Genomic DNA, 14,136 nt, shown 5'->3' on the forward strand with positions numbered 1-14,136 from the left:
TCATCGATGAATTAGAAATATGTTAATGTTTAGTTCAACTAGTTGAATTAATATAATAACTAGTTTATATTTAGTAAATATAATGCTTAGTTGAACTAGTTGAATTAATATATAGAACTAGTTTATTTTTAGTAAATGTTTAGTTGAACTAGTTGAATTAATATATAGAACTAGTTTATTTTTAGTAAATGCTTAGTTGAACTAGTTGAATCAATATAACTAGTTTATTTTTAGTAAATGCTTAGTTGAACTAATTAAATTAATATAACTAGTTTATTTTTAGTAAATGCTTAGTTGAACTAGTTGAATTAATATATAGAACTAGTTTATTTTTAGTAAATGCTTAGTTGAACTTGTTGAATTAATATATAGAACTAGTTTATTTTAAGTAATTAAATGCTTAGTTGAACTAGTTGAATTAATATAACTAGTTTATTTTTAGTAAATGCTTAGTTGAACTAGTTGAATTAATATATAGAACTAGTTTATTTTTAGTAAATGTTTAGTTGAACTAGTTGAATTAATATAGAGAACTAGTTTATTTTTAGTAAATGCTTAGTTGAACTAATTGAATTAATATAACTAGTTTATTTTTAGTAAATGTTAGTTGAACTAGTTGAATTAATATAGAGAACTAGTTTATTTTTAGTAAATGCTTAGTTAAACTAATTGAATTAATATAACTAGTTTATTTTTAGTAAATGTTTAGTTGAACTAGTTGAATTAATATATAGAACTAGTTTATTTTTAGTAAATGTTTAGTTGAACTAGTTGAATTCATATATAGAACTAGTTTATTTTTAGTAAATGCTTAGTTGAACTAATTGAATTAATATAACTAGTTTATTTTTAGTAAATGCTTATACTAGTTGAATTAATATAACTAGTTTATTTTTAGTAAATGCTTAGTTGAATTAATAGAAGTAGTTGAATTAATTGAATAAGTAAGTGTTTAATGTTTCACCTAATATATGAACATAGGAAATGTCGTCTGACGACGGAAAAAATTTCATTATGTGCGAATATTGTGAAGACCAGCGCGGCCAGTGCGACAAAAATTTCCTTGTTGATGGTAGGCGATTCAGCATCAAGCTGGATGAGACTTTCGAATTCGATACAGTAAGTCACAATGACAAGTCTGTTTTCATAATTAAGCATGACTTATATATGCTTCATTTGCCTGACTTATAATTTTTAATTTTTACTATTCTACTAGCGCATCCCCTGCCATGCAAGAATTTTTGTCTTGGATAAGATAGGTTTCAAAGATATGGAAACTATGGAGGTAAAGAGAGCTTACCTGAAAACTGAGCATGATGTTATACTTTCAAGGTCAAAGTATACAATGCACACACGTACACCTATTTTGAATGCAAAACTTGGCAAGCACTATGCAAGGCTTATGCATTTGAGCCTGGTATGGTTATCACCTTTGATATTCGTCCGGAAGATGATATTGAAGGTAATAGAGACATATGGGTCGATGTGCAGACGTCTTCGGTTCTACCATTATGTGAGTTCTTCTCAACTATATTTTTGTCTTTGATATCGCTTATTCAAAAATAACTGACAACTAATTTCTATTGACAGCTTATCTCCATTCAACCAAACATGTCCGGCGCTTGGTAGACAGGACCTACTACTGTCCCGGAGCTGAACTAAACTGCGAGAAGATAAGTCATTATGTTTCATGGCTTGAGGATCTTCATACTGTCAAGACAAATTTTCTTCCTGCGCTTAGAAATGTTAGTACTCAAAACGTGTGACCAATAGTGATGGTATTGAACTACGGTCACATCTATTTAGGAATGATGGTAAGATATTTACTATTTGTCCTCAGTGCATATTTTGCATACATAATTTTTTTGCTAAACTTTCATTCCTAAGTATATTAATTAAGTACTATACGATGTTCTTCAACAGGGACTCCCGATGACAGTTGTGCCTCAGGGGATCGAGACTAAAGGTCAAATGTCAATTGTTAGCTTACGGCCAAGATATCCTGCATTGCACATGAATGCATTCAGGATTTCTAGAAGCGATGAATGCTTAATAGTGAAAGATTGGAGGAAAATTGTTAATGATCGCAGAGAAGTACTAGGGGGCAGCAATGAGAAGCGCAGCCCACGATTAGGAGACAGGTTCATCGGCATGCTCCAGTATGATCAATCAGGAGAGCTATACATGTTCTATGCTATTTTACCAGAGAGAGAGTAGCTAGCAGGAGTGATTTAGCTAGTTTCATGCTGCTCTTAATTAGTACTTGTCCTTTCATGTCCATGTTCTTCGTTCTGAACTTAAGTGATTTGCTTTTGTGGTGTTATATATGAACGCTTATAATATCATGACAATCATGTTGAACTCGATGATATTTTCGCTTCTGGTACAAGTGAATGTTTCTTTTTTAAGCTAGTAGCTAGTGCTGGTGGTGATCAACTAGTTAATTATTATATCATTTAATGAAAGAAACCGCAGATCACTGTAGTTGATCAAGTATAATATATATATGGATATGGCATATACTTGATCACTTTGCTAGCTAGCTAGCTAGCTAGAGATATATCCATCCAGTCGAAACTAATCCGCGGTACTTTCACCTAATGATTTAACAACTCATTATAATGTAAAACAATCACTAAATTAAATTGAAAAAATTAAAAAAAACACCCAAACATTTAGTACCGGTTGGTGTTACCAACCGGTACTAATGCCCTACACGCAAACGGGCCTGGCTTGTGCCACGTGGTGGCACTTTAGCGCCGGTTCGTGACGAACCGGTACTAAAGGGAGGGGACCTTTAGTCCCCACTCTTTAGTGCCGGTTGGAGAACCGGCACTAAAGCCCGTCACGAACCGGCACTAAAGGCCGGTTCTGTACTAGTGGAGGGGGAGAAACATCATAAGATCCAACTACAATAGCAAAGCTCGGGATAGATCAAGATCGTGCCATAGAGGGAACACGAGAGAGAACACGAGAGAGAGAGATCAAACACATAGCTACTGGTACATACCCTCAGCCCCGAGGGTGAACTACTCCCTCCTCATCATGCAGAGCGCCGGGATGATGAAGATGGCCACCGGTGAAGGATCCCCCTCCGGCAGGGTGCCGGGAAGGGGTCCCGGGAGGTTTTTGGTGGCTACAGAGGCTTGCAGCGGCAGAACTCCCTATCTATCTTGATATTCGATGGTTTTAGGGTACGTAGACATATATAGGCGAAAGAAGTCGGTCAGGAGGTGCTCGAGGGGTCCACTAGACAGGGGGCGCGCCCTACAGGGGGGGCGCGCCCTCCTATCTTGTGGGCTCCTCGAGGATCTTCTGACTTCCTCTCCAAGCCTCCAGGATGACAATCTTCCAAAAAATCACAATGCCGAAGGTTTCATTCCGTTTGGACTCCATTTGATATTCCTTTTCTTCGAAATACTGAAACAGGCAATAAAACAGCAATATGGGCTGGGCCTCCGGTTAATAGGTTAGTCCCAAAAGTAATATAAAAGTGTATAATAAAGCCCATAATCATGCAAAACAGATAATATAATAGCATGGAACAATCAAAAATTATAGATACGTTGGAGACGTATCAAGCATCCCCAAGCTTAATTCCTGCTCGTCCTCGAGTAGGTAAATGATAAAAACAGAATTTTTGATGTGGAATGCTACCTAGCATGATTCTCAAAGTAATTTTCTTTCATTGTGGCATGAATGTTCAGATCCAAGTAATACAAAATAAAAGTTCATATTGACATAAGAAATAGTAATACTTCAAGCATACTAAGCAAGTAATCATGTCTTCTCAAAATAGCATGGCCAAAAGAAAGTTATCCCTACAAAATAATATAGTCTGGCTATGCTCTATCTTCATCACACAAAATATTTAATGATGCACAACCCCGATGACGAGCCAAGCAATTGTTTCATACTTTAATAATCTCAAACTCTTTCAACTTTCACGCAATACATGAGCGTGAGCCATGGACATAGCACTATATGTGGAATAGAATGGTGGTTGTGGAGAAGACAAAAAAGGAGAAGATAGTCTCACATCAACTAGGCGTATCAACGGGTTATGGAGATGCCCATTAATAGATATCAATGTGAGTGAGTAGGGATTGTCATGCAACGGATGCACTAGAGCTATAAATATATGAAAGCTCAACAAAAGAAAACTAGTGGGGTGCATCCAACTTGCTTGCTCATGAAGACCTAGGGCACTTTTGAGGAAGCCCATCATTGGAATATACAAGCCAAGTTCTATAATGAAAAATTCCCACTAGTAAATGAAAGTGACAACATATGAGACTCTCTATCATGAAGATCATGGTGCTATTTTGAAGCACAAGTGTGGAAAAGGAGGTAGTAGCATTGTCCCTTCTCTCTTTTTCTCTCATTTTTTATTGGGCCTTTTATCTTCTTCTTTTTATGGCCACCCCCTTTTTTATATATTTTGTTCGGAGTCTCATCTCGACTTATGGGGAAATCATAGTCTCCATCATCCTTTCCTCACTAGGACAATGCTCTAATAATGATGATCATCACACTTTATTTTTTTTACAACTCAACAATTACAACTCGATACTTAGAACAAAATATGACTCTATATGAATGCCTCCGGCGGTGTACCAGGATATGCAATGACTCAAGAGCGACATGTATGAAAATTATGAAGGTGGCCTTGCCACAAATACGATGTCAACTACATGATCGTGCAAGGAGCAATATGACAAAAGTAATGCGTGTCATATGAATGGAACGGTCGAAAGTTGCATGGCAATATATCTCGGAATGGCTATGGAAATGCCATAATAGGTAGGTATGGTGGCTGTTTTGAGGAAGGAGTATGGTGGGTGTATGGTACCGGCGAAAGTTGCACGATACAAGAGAGGCTAGCAATAATGGAGGGGTGAAAGGAGTGTGTATAATCCATGGACTCAACATTAATCAAAAGAACTCATATACTTGTTGTAAAAATTTAGAAGTCATCAAAAACCAAAGCACTACACGCATGCTCCTAGGGGGATAGATTGGTAGGAAAAGACCATCGCTCGTCCTCGACTGCCACTCATAAGGAAGACAATCAATAAATAAAATTGTGCTCCAACATCATCACAAAGCGGTTCACCATACGTGCATGCTACGGGAATCACAAACTTCAACACAAGCATTCTTTAAATTCATAATCACCCAACTAGCATGACTTTAATATCACTACCTCCATATCTCAAAACAATTATCAAGCATCAAATTGATCATAGCATCCAATTCACTCTCTATGATGGTTTTTATTCAAATAACCATGTTGTTTAAGACTCTCAAAATAATTTAAGTGAAGCATGAGAGACTAGCAATTTCTACAAAATATAACCACCGCCGTACTCTAAAAGATATAAGTGAAGCACTAGAGCAAACGACAAACTACTCCGAAAGATATAAGTGAAGTTCAATGAGTAGTCAAATAATTATGCAACTATGCAAAGACTCTCTCTCATTAAAGAATTTCAGATCTTGGTATCTTATTCAAACAGCAAGCAAACAAAATAAAATAGCATTGCAAGGATAGCACAACTCATGTGGAGAAGCAAAAACTTAGGCTCAATCAATACTAATCGATGATTGCCGAAGAAGAAAGGTGGGATGCCTACCGGGGCATCCCCAAGCTTAGATTCTTGAGACTTCTTGAAATATTATCTTGGGGTGCCTTGGGAATCCCCAAGCTTGAGCTTTTATGTCTCCTTAATTCCTCTCATATCATTGTTTCTCTTTTTATCAAAAGCTTCATTCACAACAAACTCAAAAAGAACTCGTGAGATAGGTTAGTATAAACCAATGCCAAACCTTATCATCTTCTACTGTAACAAATAACTAACATTGCATACTAAATGCCTCTGCATATTTAATACTCCTATCCTCAAATAGAATCATTAAACAAGCAAACATATGCAAACAATGCAACCATAACAGCAATCTGTCAAAACAGTACAGTCTGTAAAGAATGCAAGAGTAACAATACTTCCCTGACTCCAAAAATTATGAACTAAAATTCCCAATGTAATAAATTTATCAGAGCTTAATATGCAAAAATATTTAACATTATACCACTCTCTGACTTTTCTAGGGAATTTTTGCAACAGCGGTAAACTTTCTGTTTTCAAACAGCAACATGTATAGTAGCAAAATAAGCATGGAAAAGGCTATCCTTGACTTTTCTATTGAAACTAAAGATGCAAAACATTATTCTAACTAACAGAAAGCAAAAACTAACAAAATAGAATGACGCTCCAAGCAAAACACATATCATGTGGCGAATAAAACTATAGCTCCAAGTAAAGTTACCAATGAACGAAGACGAAAGAGGGGATGCCTTCCGGGGCATCCCCAAGCTTAGTTGCTTGCTTGTCCTTGAATATTACCTTGGGGTGACTTGGGAATCCCCAAGCTTAGGCTCTTGCCACTCCTTATTCCATAGTCCATTGAATCTTTACCCAAAACTTGAAAACATCAACCACACAAAACTCAAAACCAAACTCGTAAGCTCCGTTAGTACAAGAAGGAAAACCACCACTTAGGTACTGTAATGAACTAATTATAAATTCATATTTGTGTAATATCTACTGCATTCTAACTTCTGTATGGTTCATACCCTCCGATACTACTCATAGATTCATCAAAATAAGCAAACAACACATAGAAAACAGAATCTGTCAAAAACAGAATAGTCTGTAGTAATCTGTATCAAACGTATACTTATGGTAACCCAAAAATTATGAAATAAATTGTTGTACCTGAAGAATTTGTCTATTAATCATCTGCAAAAAGAATCAACCTAAAATCACTCTCCAATAAAACATGGCAGCTATTCTCGTGAGCGCTAAAGTTCCTGTTTTTCACAGCAAGATCATATAAACTTCACCCAAGTCTTCCCAAAGGTTCTACTTGGCACTTTATTGAAATAAAAGCTATAAAACATGATTACTACAGTAGCATAATCATGTGGACACACAAAAACAGTAAGGATAAATATTGGGTTGTCTCCCAACAAGAGCTTTTCTTTAATGCCTTTCTAGCTAGGCATGATGATGACAATGATGCTCACATAAAAGATAAGAATTGAAACATAACGGGAGCATCATGAAGCATATGACTAGCACATTTAAGTCTAACCCACTTCCTATCCATAGGTATTTTTTGATCAAACAACTTATGGGAACAATAATCAACTAGCAAAGGAAGGTTAAACAAGCATAGCTTCAAAACTTTAAGCACATAGAGAGGAAACTTAATATTATTGCAATTCCTACAAGCATAAGTTCCTCCCTCATAATAATTTTCAGTAGCATCATGAATGAATTCAACAATATAACCAGCACCTAAAGCATTCTTTTCATGATCTACAAGCATAGAAAATTCACTACTCTCCACATAAGCAAATTTCTTCTCATGAATAATAGTGGGAGCAAACTCAACAAGATAATTATCATGAGAGGCATAATCCAATTGAAAACTAAAATCATGATGACAAGTTTCATGGTTATCATTATTATTTATAGCATACAAGTCATCACAATAATCATCATAGATAGCAACTTTGTTCTCATAATCAATTGTAACCTCTTCCGAAATAGTGGAATCATCACTAAATAAAGTTGACACTCTTCCAAACCCACTTTCATCAATATAATCATCATAAATAGGAGGCATGCTTTCATCATAATAAATTTTCTCATGAAAACTTGGGGGACAAAATATATCATATTCATCAAACATAGCTTCCCCAAGCTTGTGGCTTTGCATATCATTAGCATCATGGATATTCAAGGAACTCATACTAACAACATTGCAATCATGCTCATCATACAAAGATATATTACCAAACATTCTAATGCATTCTTCTTCTAGCACTTGAGCACAATTTTCCCTTCCATCAAACTCACGAAAGATATTAAAAAGATGAAACGTATGAGACAAACTTAACTCCATTTTTTGTAGTTTTCTTTTATAAACTAAACTAGTGATAAAACAAGGAACAAAAAGATTCGATTGCAAGATCTAAAGATATACCTTCAAGCGCTAACCTCCTAGGCAACGGCGCCAGAAAAGCGCTTAGTTGACGGGGTGTGAGTGAGTGCCCTTTACCTACCCTCCCCAGCAACGGCGCCAGAAAAGAGCTTGATGTCTACAACACAACCTTCTTCTTGTAGACGTTGTTGGGCCTGCAAGTGCACAGGTTTGTAGGACAGTAGCAAATTTCCCTCAAGTGGATGACCTAAGGTTTATCAATCAGTAGGAGGCGTAGGATGAAGATGGTCTCTCTCAAACAACCCTGCAACCAAATAACAAAGAGTCTCTTGTGTCCCCAACACACCCAATACAATGGTAAATTGTATAGGTGCACTAGTTCGGCGAAGATATGAAGATACAAGTGCAAAATAGATAGTAGATATAGGTTTTTGTAATATGAAATAATAAAAACAGCAAGGTAACAAGTGGTAAAAGTGAGCGTAAACAGTATTGCAATGATAGGAAACAAGGCCTAGGGTTCATACTTTCACTAGTGCAAGTTCTCTCAACAATAATAACATAGATAGATCATATAACAAGCCCTCAACATGCAACAAAGAGTCACTCCAAAGACACTAATAGCGGAGAACGAACGAAGAGATTATGGTAGGGTACGAAACCACCTCAAAGTTATTCTTTCGGATCAATCTATTCAAGAGTTCGTACTAGAATAACACCTTAAGACACAAATCAACCAAAACCCTAATGTCACCTAGATACTCTATTGTCACCTCAAGTATCCATGGGCATGATTATACGATATGCATCACACAATCTCAGATTCATCTATTCAACCAACACAAAGTACTTCAAAGAGTGCCCCAAAGTTTCTACCGGAGAGTCAAGAACGTGTGCCAACCCCTATGCATAGGTTCATGGGCGGAACCCGCAAGTTGGTCACCAAAACATACATCAAGAGGCACATGATATCCCATTGTCACCATAGATAAGCACGGCAAGACATACATCAAGTGTTCTCATAAAAGACTCAATCCGATAAGATAACTTCAAAGGGGAAAACTCAATTCATCACAAGAGAGTAGAGGGGGAGAAACATCATAAGATCCAACTACAATAGCAAAGCTCGAGATACATCAAGATCGTGCCATAGAGGGAACACGAGAGAGAACACGAGAGAGAGAGATCAAACACATAGCTACTGGTACATACCCTCAGCCCCGAGGGTGAACTACTCCCTCCTCGTCATGGAGAGCGCCGGGATGATGAAGATGGCCACCGGTGAAGGATCCCCCTCCGGCAGGGTGCCGGGAAGGGCTCCCAAGAGGTTTTTGGTGGCTACAGAGGCTTGCGCAGCGGAACTCCCGATCTATCTTGATATTCGATGGTTTTAGGGTACATTTGCATATATAGGTGAAAGAAGTCGGTCGGGAGGTGCTCGAGGGGTCCACGAGACAGGGGGCGCGCCCTACAGGGGGGGCGCGCCCTCCTATCTCGTGGGCTCCTCGAGGATCTTCTGACTTCCTCTCCAAGCTTCCAGGATGATAATCTTCCAAAAAATCACAATGCCGAAGGTTTCATTCCGTTTGGACTCCGTTTGATATTCCTTTTCTTCGAAATACTGAAACAGGCAATAAAACAGCAATATGGGTTGGGCCTCCGGTTAATAGGTTAGTCCCAAAAGTAATATAAAAGTGTATAATAAAGCCCATAATCATTCAAAACAGATAATATAATAGCATGGAATAATCAAAAATTATAGATACGTTGGAGACGTATCAGGCATCCCTAAAACCTTTGCCTTACTCTTGTGCAATGACAAGTGAATAAACACTCATCCTGAGAATAACGCATCTAGCATGGAAAATATTAGCCACCCGTTACCGTTCCGCGAGCGAAACAAACACACAAAAGAGAAGTTTATTTTGAAAATTAGAGATGGCACATGCAAATTTGCTTAGAACGGCAAAAAAATCCCGCATATAGGTAGATATAGTGGACTCATGTGGCAAAACTAGTTTAAAGGATTTTGGATGCACAAGTAGAGGTCATATTTAGTGCAAAATGAAGGCTGGCAAAAAGATTGAGAAGCGACCAACCAAGAAATGAATAATCTCATGAGCAAGCATTAAGCATAATTAACACCGAATAATGCACCACAAGTAGGATATAATTTTCATTTCATGATTATTGACTTCCGTGCATGCATAGGGAATCACAAACCTTAACACCAATATTCTTACTAGAGCACAATTACTCATCAATATAACTCACATCATCATATCTCAAAACAATTACTAAGAATCAAGTTTATTTTGTCCAATGATCTTCATGAAATATATTTTTCTTTCTTTATCCTTCTTGGATATCTATCACTTTGGGACTAATTTTCATGTGTTGCTTTTCATAAGCTCAAACAAATATAAGTGAAGATCATGAGCATAACATATTTTCTTTCTCTCAAAATAATTTAAGTGAAGCAAGAGAGAATTTATTCAAAATTTTACTAACTCTAAAATAAATCTAAGTGAAGCAAGACAGCATTTCTTCAAAAATACTAAGCACACCGTGCTCAAAAATATATATGTGAAGCACTAGAGCAAGTCCATTGCTCATAAAAATTTAAGTGAAGCATAAGAGCAATTCTAACAAGTCATGGCATAATTTTGGCTCTCTCAAATAGGTGTGTCCAGCAAGGATTTATGACTTAAAACACAAAATAAAACAAGCAAAGACACATATCATACAAGATGTTCGAAGCAAAACACATATCATTTGACGAATAAAAATATAGCCTCGAGTAAAATACCGATGGTAGAAGAAAGAGGGGATGCCACTCGGGGGCATCCCCAAGCTTAGTTGGTTGCTCATTCTTGGATAATAGCTTGGGATGCCTGGGCATCCCCAAGCTTAGGCTCTTCTATCCTTATTTCATCCATCGTAAGATAACCCAAAACTTGAAAACTTCAATCACACAAAACTCAACAAAACCCTTGTGAGATCCGTTAGTAAAATAAAGCAAACCACTACTATAAGTGTTGTGTCAAACCAATTCTTATTTTGTTTTGTATTGTATTCCAACTTTTCTATGGCAAAAACTCATCAAAGAAAACCATAGAGCCATCAAAATAAGCACACAACACAAAGAAAACAGAATCTGTCAAAACAGAATAGTCTGTAGTAATCTGGAACTTCAGAATACTTGTGCAACTCCAAAAATTCTACCAAATTAGGAAAACCAACATAATTTTTATATTAATCTTCTGCAAAAAGAATCAGGGCAAAATCTCTTTTATGTGATTTATGATAATTATTTTTGTGAGCACAAAGTTTCTGCCTTTTTCAGCAAGATCAAACAACTATCACCCCAGAAGATCCTAAAGGCTTTACTAGGCACAAACACTAAATAAAACACAAAAAACACAATCATAACAGTAGCATAATTGTACTAACACTCAAGAACAGAAAGCAAAAGGCAAAAAATAAATTGTATTCATTGGGCTGCCTCCCAACAAGCGCTATAGTTTTACGCCCTTAGCTAGGCATAAAGCAAGGATCTAAGTTTTGTCATCTTTGGTTCTAGATCCATAAGATGCCCTCATGATTGATTCATATGGTGGCTTAATTATTGTTCTAGGAAAGTGTTCCATACCCTTCCTCAAAGGAAACTGGAACTTAATATTGCCTTCTTTCATATCAATCACTGCACTGATAGTGTGTAAAAACGGTCTACCAAGAATAATTGGGCAAGACGGATTGCAATCAATATCAAGAACAACAAAATCTATGGGCACATAGTTTCTATTTGCAAGAATAAGAACATCATTAATTCTTCCATAGGCTTTTTAATAGTAGAATCCAATTTAAAGAGCATTCTTCAATATCAGTAAGACCAAGCACATCGCATAAAGATTTCAGAACTGTAGAAACACTAGCACCCAAGTCACATAAAGCAAAACACTCATAATTTTTAATCTTGACTCTGATAGTAGGTTCCCATTCGTTATGCAATTTTCTAGGAATTGAAACTTCTAATTCCATTTTTTCTTCAAAAGCTTTCATCATGGCATCAACAATATGTTTAGTAAAAGCTTTATTTTGTTCATAAGCATGGGGTGAATTTATCATGGATTGCAACAAAGAAATACAATCAATCAAAGAACAACTATCATAATTAAAGTCTTGGTAATCCAAAAGAGTGGGCACATCACTAGTTAAAGTTTTGACCTCTTCAAACCCACTTTTATCAATTTTCTCAACAAGATTTTCACCCTCCGAAATATCTGGACGCCTTCTACCTAAAGTTGACTCCTTTTTAGTCCCTTTTTCATCAATCTTAAATTTACTAAACAAGGAATCAATAGAAGAAACACCAATCATTTTAAGATCTTCATCACTTTTGCGAAAGAAATCACTAGAAAACGCTTTTTCTAAAAATTCTGTTTTAGCTCTAAGCAAAGCGGTTCTTTTCTTACTTTCATCCATAGAAACATAAAGAGATTTAATTGATTCATATACTTTAGGCACAAAAAATTTCATCTTGAGATTTTCCACATCATGAGCAATTCTATCAACACTTCTAGACAAATCATCAATCTTATTCAACTTTTCTTCTATGGAAGTGTTGAAAACCTTTTGTGTGTTGATAAATTATTTAATATTGCTCTCAAGATCAGAGGTATTCATATTATTATTGTAAGATTGATTTCCATAGGAATTACCATAATTATTAGAGGAATTACTAGGAAAAGGCCTAGGATTAAAATTACCTCTATAAGCATTGTTGTTGAACTTATTGCGAGAAATAAAATTCACATCTATGGCATCACTATTTTGCTCATTAAAAGTAGACAAAGGCATATCATTAAAATCAATAGGAGCACTTTTAATAGCAACCAATTGCATAAGAGCATCAACTTTTTCACTCAAAGAAGAAAATTCTTCAACCGAATTAACTTTTTTACTAGTAGGAGCCCCTTCGGTATGCCATTGTGAATAATTTGCCATAATATTATCAAGAAATTTGGTGGCTTCACCCAAGGTAATTTCGATAAAAGTACAACCCGTGGCGGAATCTAAAAGATTACAAGAAACAAAATTCAACCCCGCATAAAATTTTTGTATGATCATCCAAAGATTTAACCCATGAGTTGGGCAATTCCTTAGCATCATTTTCATCCTTTCCCAAGATTGTGCAACATGCTCATGTTCAAGTTGCTTGAAATTCATGATCCGGGTTCTAAGGGAAATAATTTTTGTGGGAGGAAAATACTTAGTGATAAAAGCATCTTTGCACTTTTCCAAGAATCAATATTATTGCGAGGCAAAGAAGAGAACCAAATTTTTGCAGAATCACGCAAAGAAAACGAAAATAATTTCATCTTGTCCACATCTTTTTTCTTTTGCATTTCGCATAATTCCACAAAGGTATTAAGATGGGATGCGGCATCCTCATTAGGAGTACCGGAAAATTGGCCTTTCATAACAAGATTCAGCAAAGCGGTATTAATATCACAAGTCTCCGCACTAGTGGCGGGAGGAGCAAGCAGAGTGCCAATAAAATCATTGTTGTTGGTATTTGAGAAGTCACATAGTTTGGTGTTCTCTTAAGTCATGATGACCACACAACAAGATTGCACTCAAAAACAGATCCGGCAAGAAAACAGGAAACGGAAAAAGAGAGGCGAATAAAATGGCAATTTTTTCTGAAGTGGGGGAGAGGAAAACGAGAGGAAAATGCCAAATAATGTAAATTGCAAGGAGATGAGATTTGTGATTAGGAACCTGGTTATGTTGAAGATTCTTCCCGACAACGGCGCCAGAAATTCCTTTTGATGTCGCTTGAAGCTACGTCGGTATTTCCCCAAAGAGGAAGGGATGATACAGCACAACGGCGGTAGGTATTTCCCTCAGATATGAAATCAAGGTTATCGAGCCAGTAGGAGAACAAAGCAACACAACGTAAACAGCCCCTACACACAAATAACAACACCTTGCAACCCGACGCGTTAAAGGGGTTGTCAATCCCTTTCGGGGTACGGCGCCTCAAGATAGGCAAAGGACGTGAGGTAAATTTGTAGTAGATTGATAGATCGAACGCCAAATAAAATAAATAAGAATAAATTG

Source organism: Triticum aestivum, chromosome 7B (genome assembly GCF_018294505.1).
Source record: "Triticum aestivum cultivar Chinese Spring chromosome 7B, IWGSC CS RefSeq v2.1, whole genome shotgun sequence".
Lineage (NCBI taxonomy): Eukaryota > Viridiplantae > Streptophyta > Magnoliopsida > Poales > Poaceae > Triticum > Triticum aestivum.